This window comes from Suncus etruscus, chromosome 5 (assembly GCF_024139225.1).
Source record: "Suncus etruscus isolate mSunEtr1 chromosome 5, mSunEtr1.pri.cur, whole genome shotgun sequence".
Taxonomy (NCBI): Eukaryota; Metazoa; Chordata; class Mammalia; order Eulipotyphla; family Soricidae; genus Suncus; species Suncus etruscus.
This window is the reverse complement of record NC_064852.1, coordinates 104730338-104743074: the sequence shown is the minus strand read 5'-3', so window position 1 is coordinate 104743074 and position 12737 is coordinate 104730338. Positions and strand designations below refer to the sequence as shown.

General features: G+C 34.6%; 1 pseudogene; it reads right to left on the bottom strand.

The window, feature by feature from the left end:
* Positions 1–429: 429 nt before the first annotated feature.
* LOC126010221 (uncharacterized) lies at positions 430–534 on the bottom strand (annotated as a pseudogene).
* Positions 535–12737: the final 12203 nt, after the last annotated feature.

The window sequence follows — 12737 nt, the reverse complement described above, 5'->3', positions numbered from 1 at the left end:
ATGAATGGGTGCTGAATTTTGTCAAACGCTTCTCTGCATCGATTGATATGATCATGTGGTTTTTGTTTTTCTTGTTGTTGATGTGGTGTATAATGTTTATTGATTTATATATGTTGAACCAACCTTGCATCCCTGGGATGAACCCCACTTGGTCATGGTGTATAATCTTTCTGATGTAGTGCTGGATTCGTTTTGCTAAAATTTTGTTGAGAATTTTTGCATCTATGTTCATTAGGGAGATTGGTCTGTAATTTTCTTTCTTGTTGCTGTCCTTGCCATCTTTGGGGATGAGTGTGATATTAGACTCATAAAAGGAGTTGGGGAGGGTTCCTGTCTTTTCTATGGTTTGGAAGAGCCTATGGAAAAGTGGTAGTAGTTCTTCTCGGAATGTTTGATAGAATTCACCTGTAAAACCATCTGGACCTGGACTTTTGTTCTTAGGGAGTTTCTTTTTTTTTTTAATGCATTTACTGTACCTCCTCTTCCTATACAGTCAGTGTAAAGAACACAGCCTGTGGTAAGAATTGGGAGGCCTTATCTTTTCTTTTCCTTTTTTGATTTTTATTTTTTTAAATTTATTTAAACACCTTAATTACATACATGATTGTGTTTGGGTTTCAGTCATGTAAAGAACACCACCCATCACCAGTGCAACATTCCCTTCACCAATGTCCCAAGTCTCCCTTCGCCCCACCCGACCCCCGCCTGTACTCTAGACAGGCTCTCCATTTTCCTCATACATTTTCATTATTAGGACATTTCAAAATGTAGTTATTTCCCTAACTAAACTCATCACTCTTTGTGGTGAGCTTCCTGAGGTGAGCTGGAACTTCCAGCTCTTTTCTCTTTTGTGTCTGAAAATTATTATTACAAGGGTGTCTTTCATTTTTCTTAAAACCTTAGGGAGTTTCTTAATTACATCTTCGATTTCCTCTGAAGTGATTGGTCTGTTTATAGTTTTTAGATCTTCAGATTCCAGTCTTGATAGCTGGTATTTTTCCAAGAATGTGTCGATTTCTGCTGGGTCCTCTAGTCTAATGGAGTATAGTTGTTCATAATATGACCTCATGATATGTGGTATTTCTTGGGGTTCTGTTGTAATCTCTCTCCTTTCATTTGTGATCCTATTAATTTGGGTGATTTCCCTCTTTTTTTTTGGTGAGTCTTGCCAGTGGTTTGTCTATCTTGTTTATTTTTTCAAAAAACCAACTCCTGGACTCATTGATTTTTTTGTATTGTTTTCTTGGTTTTAATGTTGTTTATTTCTGCTCTGGTTTTTATTATTTCTTGACTTCTCGTTGTGGTTGGATTTCTTTTCTGCAGTTGTTCCAGTTCCTTAAGGTGATCCTTTAAATTGTTGATTTTGTTATTTTCCTCTTTTCTGACATAAGCCTGTATTGCTATGAGTTTCCCCCTAATTACTGCTTTCGCTGTGTCCCACAAGTTTTGACAAGTTGTCTCTTCATTATTGTTTGTCTCAAGGAATCTTTTTATTTCTTCCTTGAGTTGCTCTTTAATCCAACTATTGTTGAGTAGCATGTTGGTTTTCTCCATTGTTTCTTCTTCCAATCAACTTTGACCTCTGTTGCATATTGTTTTGATAAAGTGCATCTGATAATCCTTATACTTGTGGTTTTATATAAGTTAGATATTTATCCTAAGGCATGGTCTATTCTGGAAAAGGTTCCATGTGGGCTTGAGAAGAATGTGTATTCTGCTTTTTGGGGGTGGAGGACCCTATATAAATCTACTAGCCCTAGATCTTTTAATTTTTCATTTAGGGCTCTTATTACTTTGCTATTTTTCTGCTTGCTGGATCTATCCAGTGGTGATAGTAGAGTACTGAGATCCCCTACTACTATCCCATTTCCTTTCATGTGTTTCTCTAGGTTTGTGAGTAATTGCCTCACATATTTTGCTGAGTCTACATTAGGTGCATAAATATTGACCAGGGTTAGTACTTCTTGATCTATTCTTCCCCTGATTAGTATATCGTGACTTTCCTTGTCTCTGATCACTTTCTTGAGGTTGAATGCAATTTGGTATGATATTAGGATGGCCGTCCCTGCTCTTTTTTGTTTTTCATTTGCCTGAATAATTGATTTCCATCCTTTTATTCTAAGTCTGTGCCTGTCCTGCATTAGTAGATGTGTTTCTTGTAAGCAGCAGAAGTCTGGTTTATGTTTTCTAATCCAGTTCTCTAGTATATGTCATTTAATGGGAGAGTTTAGACCATTAACATTTAGGGAGATTATTGACAGCGAGGGCTGTTGTGTGGTTGTGTTGTGTAGGTTTGTTGTTGCTGTTACAATTGGGAATTTGGATTGTGTAATTCGTCTCTGAGTAGGTCAATTAAGATTGGTTTATTTTGCGCAAATATTGCTAGATCATTTTTATTTGAGAATGTTTTTAGTCTTCCTTCCCATATGAATGAGAGCTTTGCTGGGTATTGGACCCTAGGTTGGAAATTTCTTTCATTCAGTCGTTTAAATATGTCATTCCACTGTCTTTTTGCTTGAATTGTTTCAAATGGGAGATCTGGTTTGATTCTTATATCCCATCCTTTGTATTTGAGGGTTGTTTTTCTCCCTTATGGCTTTTAAGAGTTCATCTTTCTCTTTGTTTTTTGCCATTTGGATTACTATATGTCTTGGTGTTGGCTTATTAGGGTCTATTTTATTAGGGACTCTTTTTACTTCCTGGAGTTGCATTGAGGTCTCTTTCCAGAGGGTTGGAAAATTTTCTGCTATTATTTACCTGACCACTTGTTCTTCCCCTTTCCCTGTTTCCTCCCCTTCTGGTATACCTACAATTCTTAGATTATTTCTTTTGTCTTTGTTTATTAAGTGTTGGACTTTCTCTTCCAGGGCTTTGCCTTTTATTTCCTTGTTGGTTTCCTGGACGGTTTTTGATAGCAGTTTTTCTTTGAGTTGTTCTATGTGCTTTTCCAGCTGTGAAATTCTACTCGTATAGCTTTTTACATTATTTATTGTTTCCTTAAATTCCATTTGTATGGAATTTCTCATATTCTGTAGCATTTCTTCCCTTAGTTGGTTGATTTTTTTATTCATGGTTTTCTTGTACTCACTGGCTAGTGCTTCTTTCATTTTATTTACCATGATTTGCATTTCTTTTTTCATGACTGTTTTCAATCTTCATCCTTGGATCTTTCCGTTTTGTTGTACTTGGAAACTTCTTTATGTTTCCTTCCATATCTCCAGATGTTAGGGTCTTTCTTGGTTTACCCATATTTCTTTGCAATTTTTTGTGTTGCCTGGTTTGCAGGGCCTTTCGATTAGAGCATGCTTTTGCCACTTGCGTTGTTTGATTTAGGTATTTCTGGTTTATTTGGTATTTTGTTTCCAATTTTACGGGCTCTTAATTATTTAAGAAATTTGGGTGTTAGGTCTGAGCTGGCTAGACCTATATGTTGTGTTAGGCTAGGGCCATTCGTGCAGTCGTCGTGGTTGGGCAGGGCTTCCCTACCTGAGACAGGAAACACCCAGCAGGCCGTTCGCTCGGTTGGCATGGTTGGGCGGGGCTTTCCTATCTGATACAAACAGGAAAAACCCAGTGAGGAGAAGCTAGGGCCGTTTGCTCGGTCGTGGTTCCACAGGGCTTCCGTACCTGAGACAGACAGGAAAATCCCGGCGGGGAGAATCTAGGGCTGTTCGCAAGGTTGGCATGGTTGGGCAGGGCTTCCCTACCTGAGACAGGTACCACAGTTTCTTTAGCCATTTATTTTTGAAGGGCATCTTGTTTGTTTCTAGAGTCTTACTATTGTAAATAGCACTGCAATGAATATAGGTGCGAGGAAGGGATTTTTGTACTGTATTTTTGTGTTCCTAGGGTATATCCCTAGGAGTGGTATAGCTGGATTATATGGGAGCTCAATTTCCAGTTTTTGGAGAAGTCTCCATGTCGCTTTCCATAAAGGTTGGACTAGATGGCATTCCCACCAGAAGTGGATAAGAGTTCCTTTCTCTCCACATCCCCACTATCACTGCTTGTTCTTATTCTTTGTGATGTGCTCCAATCTCTGCTGCATGAGATGGTACCTCATAGTTTTGATTTGTATCTCCCTGATGATTAGTGATGTGGAGTATATTTTTCATGTGCCTTTTGGCTATTTGTATTTCTTCTTTGGCAAAGTGTCTGTTCATTTCTTCTCCCCATTTTTTGATGGGATTAGATGTTTTTTTCTTGTAAAGTTCTGTCAGTGCCTTGTATATTTTGAATATTAGCCCCTCTTAATTTTTCTTGCACTGCCAAAGAAGAACAAAGGTTGTTTTTAGTTTTGTTTTCATTATTTAGAATACATTTTTCTTTCTCTTTTCTATACTTTAACATAAATTCTAGGGAAAAATAGGTTTTATCTATAAATTCTATAATAAAAAGTCTCTTCTTAAAATTAATATCAATATCAGCAACATTTCTATCAACATCATCTATCTACATGCATCCATCCATCTCTATACCCATCCATCCATGTAGAAACTAGTAATTTTATGTTGGTGTTTAGAAGATGTGTAGCTCCCCAAGTTTCCATCAGTGCTAACGGATGCAGTCAGCTTTGGAGCATCAATTTTAGCCTTAGACTTTCCTGATAAAAGACATTTTAAAAAGTTATATTATATTAATGGTGTATTCTCCCAAGGTGGAAGAGTTTGAAATTTTTAAAATGTATAATATCTTTATTTAGGTACCATGATTACAAACAAATTTGTAGTTGGGCCTCACTTATAGAAAAGAACACCCTCCATTACCAGTACAACCTCCAGTCACCAATGGCCCCCATCACCCTCCTCCCCTACATCCTGTCTATATTCAAGAGAGGCATTCTATTTCTCTTACTCACTATTATTGTCATAACAATTGTTAGATTCATTATTTCCCTAACTGTACTCACAACTCTTTGTGGTAATTTCTGAAGTTTTAATTTTGGAAAAATTGCAAAGTTTAGATAATTGATTTTCAGATTATTGGTAGAGATAGAAAATTATACTGGAAATGATGGCATGTTATTTTTTCTCCAACATAAGAGTAATGTTGGATGACTATTTTTCTTCTTTAGAACCAATAAAAGTTGTTAATAATGGGCATTAATTAAAAGTCTTTTTGAGCACTAGAGATTGAGGAGTAAAACTACTCAGTTATGTGTCTAATCACTGAATATAGTACAAAATTATTTAATCTTTTAACCTAAGAATGCCTTTGTTAAAGTGACAATTAACTAACCCCAAATTTAAACATATGATTATGCTATCATTATGCCTTAGTAAAAAATAAATTCATTTTAACTTAGTGAAAAATTATTTATCTAATTAATTAGTCTTGGAGATTTGAGTTTATCATATTCAATGATGATTCATTTTATGTGAATTAAATTTACTCAAATTTTAGAATTTATCTTGAGACCCATGCTATTAATAAGTAAAAGATAAAATGTTTTCCTATAGTTTATCTTTTTAAAAATAAAATCAGGCAACTCAGACTTTCAGTTTGCTTACATTATCAAGGAAAGCTATGTTTTTATTAGTTGAGCATTTTAAAATTATAATTGTCACAAAATTCTTGACATTGGACACTAAAATATACTATTTTTTTCTCTTGTCAGAACTGGTATTTTCTTTGTAGCAATTGTGTTATTAGAAAAATATAGAAAGTGGGGGAACTTTAGTATATAAATTAACCAACATCTTTGGAATTTGTGTTTAAGAGTAAACATATATTGGGGCTGGAGATATAGCAAAGCGGTGTTTGCCTTGCAAGCAGCAGATCCAGGACCTAAGGTGGTTGGTTCTACTCTTGGCATCCCATATGGTCCCCCGTGCCTGCCAGAAGCTATTTCTGAGCAGATAGCCAGGAGTAGCCCCTGAGCCCTGCCAGGTATGACCCAAATACACACACACACACAAAAAAAGTAAACACATATCTTTGCATATAAACATTTTCAAGGTGGAAGCTTCATAATCCCAGACAGGTGGAAGGGAAAGCTTAAAAATGCATCAATATATTATAATTTAAATCAATATTATAAGAGAACTAAGGTAGATAACTATTATTTAAAGTCTGACGGTGAAGAGTCCATGTTGCATTTTGGGGTTTGGTTGTCAACATTTCCATAGAACTTTTTCACCATCAGTTATAGTTTAATCAAAGCACATTCCTGTGTACCATATATAAGAAAGTCTCCCCAAACCAGATGTGGAGGAAAAATGGATAGATTTTACACCACATTAGTTATAACATACTATTGGTTACTGATTATACACAGAGGCTTGAGACAGCTGGTCATGGCTATGCTTTTGGCTTGGAGCAGTGCCCTGAATTTCCACAGTTGAAATGAGCCCATGTGGCAAGTGGTAAACCAGTTTCACTAAGACTCTGATGTACTAAAATATTTACCTTGTGTACTGATCTCTATACTCTAATTGGAAGGTTACAATTCTTTTTAGGTTGCTGATGTATTATCTCACTAGCACTTACCTGTTGGTATATATCCAAATTACATGTTGTATAATAGAATGTGAATTGGGAATTTTGAATTAGGAGAAATAAACCAGCGTTTCAACACTTCCCTCCAAAATAATATTCCTAAAATTTATTACATTATCATATGATTTCTGGACTCTCAAATTCATACTGATTTCTTAAGAGTTAGAAAATTTTATACTCCAGTGTCAGCTGGGAGCACTAACTGGTTTATAAACTACAGAAAGATAGCCTATAGTTCAGAATTCTATTTACATAAAAAGAAATTAAATTCCTAATAAAATAGAATAGAAATTTTGTTTGTCTGCAAGTAGGTAAACAAGCAAACCTTAAATAAAATGAGAAAAGACTAATGTAATAATTATAATTAGAAATCAAATAATCAGTTTTCAATTATGAAAAATATCTGTCATCACCAGCTTCAACTTACTAATTAGCTGTGTAGGGTGAATCATTTGAACTTTTTAAGAGACTCCACTTAAAAGATGGGTTGGTCAGTATAAAAAATGGAAAAAGCAACTGTTGAAGAAAGATTTAATTAATATTTATCTGGATCATAAATTTATGTCAAGAGTTCCAATTTTTTGTACATATCTAGGCTTAAAATACCCTTCATTGATCATGCTCTTACTGAGAGAGCTCTTTATAACCTGTAAAGAGCCACCAATGAAGCAAAATCAAGAGTAAAAAAAAAAGAGGTTGTGAGATGAAGGTTGTAGATTCTAAACAGAGATGAGAGGCACATATTCAGTAGGATAAATCTACAAATAGCTTGGTTCCTGACATCAGACATTATTTGTAATGACAAACTTCACATTAACTAACAGAGAAGAAAAAAGCTTTCAGTTAGAGACAGATGGTGGCGCTAAAAGTTATACAACTGCATGATTCATTTCTAAAAGAAATCAATGTTGAGATGACTTTTCCTCCTGCAGAACAAATAATGATCTTCCTATAATTAAGTAAATGTTCTCTGTGCCATCAAAACAAACTGTCAAAGCCACAGTGAGGCCACTGACACATCCTTCCTTCAACCGTAGCTATAGTATTTTAATCTAAGCACAATGCAAAGATACATGAGTAAATTTACCGTAAATTTTTAGTAAATAGTATGTGTCATTGGAAATAACTTCTGCTTTTCCAAAGACGGTAGATTTATTTAGTAGGAGTTTTAGAAACATACAACAATAATTTTGGCTAAAGCAATTCCCTGCATTCACTAAACCAGAACTGTCTGAAACTAGTTATTTCTAGAATTACACAGAACCAAAATAGCAAACATGGAAACAGAGCTATGAGTTAGAATTCATCAAATGAGAAGTAAAAGTTTTGAATGTTGAAGTATAAAATATCACATCTGTTAACTATTTATAGAAGCCCACTTATTTTTAATCCACAATTTATGCACTAATTAAAAGCATTTTTCATAAAAAAAAAACAAAAACATGAGTTTAGAGTGAATAATACACTTATATTTTCCTGGCTATCAGTTTTTTTAATAATAATTTTTATTTTGACCAAAGTGGATTGCAAATCTTTCACAGTAATACTCTAGGTACATAGTGACATTGAATCAGGGGCATTCCCACCACCAATGTTGTCCTCCCGCCAACCCTGTTCCCAGCTTGCATCCCATATTCCCTTTCTTTGCCCCCCTCCCCTCACAGTCTGCTAGTATAAGTGGTCTCCTCTGTGTAGCTTGTTGTAAATTGAGTTTTCTGGCCAAAGTGAATTACAGTTCTTTCACAGAAATATTTGAGGCGCATATGCCAATGAATGAAAGGTATTCCCACCACTAATGTTGTCCTTCTTCCACCCCAGTTCCCAGCATGCATCCCACATCTCTCGCTTTTACCCCCCATAATGCTAGTGCAACTCTTCCCCCATTGTATATCTTGTTGTAGATTGGGTATCAATTCTATTGTCATTGACTTTGAATTTGGTATTCATGTCTGATCAGTTTTTATTTCCACCAAATGAACATATGACTATCTGGTCTTGGTACCATCCATTTTCCCCTCTCAAATTACGAGGCTGATTAAGATGATTCTAGTAATGTTGTTTTATTGGAGATATAACAAAAGATATGGGAGAAGAAAAGGTAAAAAAAAATCAAGAAAAAAGGCAAACAAAAAATAGAAAAACTATGTGTTATAAATAGCCATTTTGAAGAAGAAAGGGAAAAAAAGAAAAAGATAACAAAACAAAATAAAAAAGACCAGCAATTTCTTAAAAAACGGTGTTTCTTCTTCCTCCTTCTTCCTCTTCCTCCTCCTCCTTCTTCCTCTTCCTCCTCCTCCTCCTCCTTCTTCTTCCTCTTCTTCTTCTTCTTCTTCTTCTTCTTCTTCTTCTTCTTCTTCTTCTTCTTCTTCTTTTCTCTCTCTTTTTTTTGCATAAACATGGTAAAAATTGGGGAAATTAGAACGGGAATTCCCTTGGCCTAGGAGATACAGGGTTTCTCTGCCCCTAAAGCATACAGCCATGGGTATAACTATAGACTCCATACTCACTCATTTTCATACCCCAAGGTCTTTTTATGGTGCCAGGAAACTGGCTATCAGTTTTTTCTTCATACATAGTCGGTTCAAAATATAATTGACCTTTGGACTTTTTATTAAAACTCTGCAACGGAGGCAAAAAAAAAAAACCTGAAGTCAAATGCAGTCAAATAGGGTTACATTATATCTAGTACAATCATTTTGACTTCATTGTCAACATGAGTTGTGATCTAAAAAATATTGGAGGAAAGAAAAATAGGAAACATTCAAGTGAAAACTCTCCTATGTGTAAAGGTAAGGGACTTGACTGTCATTTGAGAGGTGTTAATGTCTAAGGGAAATTCCAAGAGACATTCGGAATGGTATGTATCCTACCTTATATCATTAGCATCTGGGACAAATGGCAATGGGTAATATATATATTTTACTGGGAAATAATAATATTGTATAAATTAATTGAAAATCTGTGGGAGTCTAAAATTAGAGCTAAAACTAGGGATAATCTTATTCTATCCTGTTATTATATAGATAACTTGTATAGAGAGAAATGCTTTAACTAAAAGATGTAAAACAATTAGCCAAAATGATTCATCTATATGTATGCTGGGGTGTTTCTGAAAAGGGCTAATTCTACTATCACAACATTATTTATTTGGTGGGGGGCACATCCGTGAGGCTCAGGGGTTATTCCTGGCCATGTGCTCAGAAATCGCTCCTGGCTTGGGGGACCATATCAGATGCTGGAGAATTGAACCGTGGTCTGTCCTAGGTTAGCGCATGCAAGGCAAGCACCTTACCTCTTGCACCACCGCTTCGTCCCCTACTATGACAATTGTATAACATTTTTAATTTTCAAAACAAAGCATTCTAATCACCATGTTTTATTTAATCATAAACTTTGTGATAGTTTTCATGTTTTCTTTTTTTTTAGATTTTTGGGTTTTGGGGCCACAACTGGCAGTGCTCATTGTCATGTCATAGATATACTATTAAAAAATAAGTTGTACAAGTAACCATTAAATTATTTTCTAGCTCCTATATTCTTAAAATCTAACATGCTCCAAATTTTCATTTAACTTGCATGGACTTATGTGAGAATGACTTGACATAAATATGTTTAATTTTATTTAAAACATGGATATTCACTATAGAAACACTGTATAGTTTTAGAAATATGAAATAAGAAAATTTTTAAATCTTGAATATGCTGATAATAATGTTCCCTGTGAAAAAATGCAATATTTTAAAGACTAAATTAAAAGTCATACTCTGAGACATGTTAGAATAATTTGTAGTTGAGTGGCAGACAGGAAATGTTTTTTTCATATTGTTTTTGGCAACACATTACAGTTTAGAATACTGGTAGGTTTTTGTTTGTTTGTTTGTTTGACTCTTTTATGCGGCAATATCATATGAAAAGCTGTCTGGTTGCTCTTGGTTACAGAGACTTTTCCTATTGACTCACCTTCAATTTTTAGGCAAAGTCCTTGGCTTCCTGTGATTGTTTCTGGGTTTCTGTAAGTCCTTGGAATCATCTCTGTGTATTCTGAAATGAGAGACTGGATTATAAAAGAACAATTACAGGGCCCATATAACATTAGAAGCTAGTAAATAAGAGGCAAAAAACTTTGCCTTAAACTCTCAGTGGCCCTCAAACTATGGCCCGCGGGCCACATATTGTATTTGTATCTGTTTTGTTTCTTCATTGCCAAATAAGACATATGCAGTGTGCATAAGAATTCGTTCATAAGTTTTGTTTTTACTATAGTCAGACCCTCCAATGGTCTGAGGGACAGTGAACTGGCCCCCTGTTTAAAAAGTTTGAGGACCCCTGCCTCTAGATCTTTATCTGGTTTAATAGCTTTCCTTCCCTAAAATATGTTTACTAAATATATTGCAAAGATAATTTGGGATAATTTTTTGTCTTTCTGTATTCTTCTAAATTCTAATATTTCAGAGCTTTTTCCTCAAGGTTTCTTACTAAAAGAGAGAAACTATACTTATATAAATTCCCTCCTGTAATGATTTTCATGGCAAAATTTAGGTGTTGAAAGGTATCTTCATTTCATTACTGTGCTTACTTCTACCCATGTTTTAGTAAAAGGAATAGTTAATAAAATGAGGTTATTTAACAATTAATTTAATAATTTTCTGAATATGTATACTATCACAATAAACCCACCATTGAGATATGTCTGCTATATATTATAGTATATATGTGCTATATATTTTATTATATATTATACTATATTATATATTGTTAAAAATAACAGGATATACCATATCTTTAATACAATATATATGTGTGATATAATATATGTAATAATATAATATAAAATATACATATATAGAGAAAAAAACACAGGTAAAAGATTCTAAGTTTCAGAAAGGCTAATTACTCAGCCAGTAAGTGGCAGGGCTAGAATTCAAGCCTGAGGCTTGAATTCAACCTGAGGCTAAAAAATTATAGTTTTTTATTACAGTATATGCTATGGGAGTGATAACAAATCTGTATCTTCACAAAGCCTGGCATTTGTTTTTTGGGCTTCCTCCTGAGGTGCTCAGAACTTATAATCTTCTGTGTTCAGGGGACTATAATCGTTGCCTGAAATAGAACCCAGTTCAACAGGATAAAAGGCAAGATTCCAACATTAAATCTGGCCCTCAAGGTACTCCACAAATGCAGTAAAAGGGTATATATTGAGTTCATTTTATAAATAAAGAATTAATGTATAGTCAGAAAGAATTAGTGTTTCAAAGTTGGCAAATTGAAGTCTATCACTTGAAGCCTTATTTTTGGTCTATACTTTTAAACCAAATACACTAAATCAAAGGTATTTTCTATGAAAATCTAAAATATAAAAAATGAAATCTTAAAAATATAAATAGTGGAGTATAACTAAGTAATTGTCAACATATTATTCACAAATATTGCAGGGAATAACCTTTACAATTCTCTTTCCCCCATTTCATTGTCCAATGTCTGATCAATATGAATTTATAATTAAGCAAGATACAGAGGATAATGTGACCTAGACGTTTATGATTTTTGTGTTTTCATATATTAACATATTAACTAGCTTATTTTCTCTAAATTATGAAGCTAATATAGAAATCATTGGTTTGAGGGTGATACCCAGCAGTGCTCAGGGGTTACTCCTGGCTCTGTGCTCAGAAATTGCTCCTGGCAGGCTCAGGGAACCATATGGGATACCAGGGTTCAAACCACCATCCTTTCTGAATTGGCTGCATGCAAGGAACACCCTACAACTGTACTATCTCTCTGGCCCCAGAAACCACATCTTTTCTTTTCTTTTCTTTTCTTTTCTTTTCTTTTCTTTTCTTTTCTTTTCTTTTTTTCTTTTCTTTTCTGTTCTTTTCTTTTCTTCTTTTCTTTTCTTTTTTCCTTTCCTTTCCTTTTCTTTTCCTTTTCTTTTCTTTTTTCTTTTCTCTTCTTTTCTTTCTTTTCTTTTCTTTTTCCTCTCCTCACCTCTCTTTTTTCTTTTCTTTGGGTTACTCCTGGCTATGTGCTCTGAAATCACTTCTTGCTTGGGGGACCATTTGGGACATCGAGTATAGAACGTAGATCTGTCCTGGGTCAGCCGTGTGCAAGGCAAATGCCTTACCCCTGTGCTACCACGCAGGCTCCATTTCTTATATGCATTTTCACAAGGAACTATTTGCTAAAGATTTATTTTTATTTATTTGCTAAAATATATAATAATAAAATATTTGATTTTTTTA